The 804-nt window shown below is 37.6% G+C and overlaps 1 long non-coding RNA gene across 1 annotated transcript; it reads right to left on the bottom strand.

Annotated features, from left to right (window-relative positions):
• Positions 1 to 798, bottom strand: LOC104774537. The gene is made up of 4 exons (XR_765383.1): positions 703 to 798; positions 478 to 604; positions 189 to 331; positions 1 to 86 (listed from the first exon to the last, which is right to left on the bottom strand). It is a non-coding gene; the product is annotated as an uncharacterized LOC104774537 (long non-coding RNA).
• Between the last annotated feature and the right edge of the window lie 6 nt (positions 799 to 804).

Genomic DNA, 804 nt, shown 5'->3' with positions numbered 1-804 from the left:
TTCTTCCCAGTGATGTCATAACCAATATGTTTCTCATCTTTATACCAATTCAACGGAACATCCCCAACTGTATTTCTAGGAGCAACCTAGAGATCAAAGACATATAAATAAATACACTTTCGCCTGAAAAATGGAGAAAAGATAGTTCCAAAGCCTAATACGAAACAGAGGAAAAGCATCAATCAAACCTCATCTTCAGAGGAATCGCTCTCTTCAACCGCTTCATCTCGATCAGAAGCTTCATCACTCCCATCTTCTTCCTCAATATTGTCACTATCTATTTGCTCACTTCCATCATCACCATCCTCACTATCAATTGAGCCCTCGTGATCTGCAGTATCACAGCCAGACATAGTTAATCTCTCATACTTGAATTTACATTACCATATATAAAAAGCTCGAGTATTTTCAAACAAAACTATTAATAAATCTAAAGTAATAAGCTTTCAATCCTGAAGAAGAGTCACAAGCAATTACCAAGCAGCTCGTCTTGAGATGATTCACCATCTCCTCCGTCTTCTTCTGTTCCTCCCTGTGTTACATCATCCTCTGATTCGAAGATATCGGAGTCGAAATCATCCGAATTCAAAGATCCGGACAAACTCTAAAAATCACAACAACAACAACAACAACAACAACAAACAGAATAAACACAAATGCAGAAATAAACGCAAAAGGAGTAAGGAAAAGAAGAATACATACATCACCGTCGTAATCAGAATCAGTTCCAGATTCTTGTATCAGTTCTTCCTTCTTTTCAACTGGTTTCTTCTGTTTCTGAGATTTCCCAGAAACGCTTTTGCT

Source organism: Camelina sativa, unplaced genomic scaffold (assembly GCF_000633955.1).
Source record: "Camelina sativa cultivar DH55 unplaced genomic scaffold, Cs unpScaffold03440, whole genome shotgun sequence".
Taxonomy (NCBI): Eukaryota; Viridiplantae; Streptophyta; class Magnoliopsida; order Brassicales; family Brassicaceae; genus Camelina; species Camelina sativa.
This window is presented reverse-complemented; position numbering and strand designations above follow the sequence as displayed.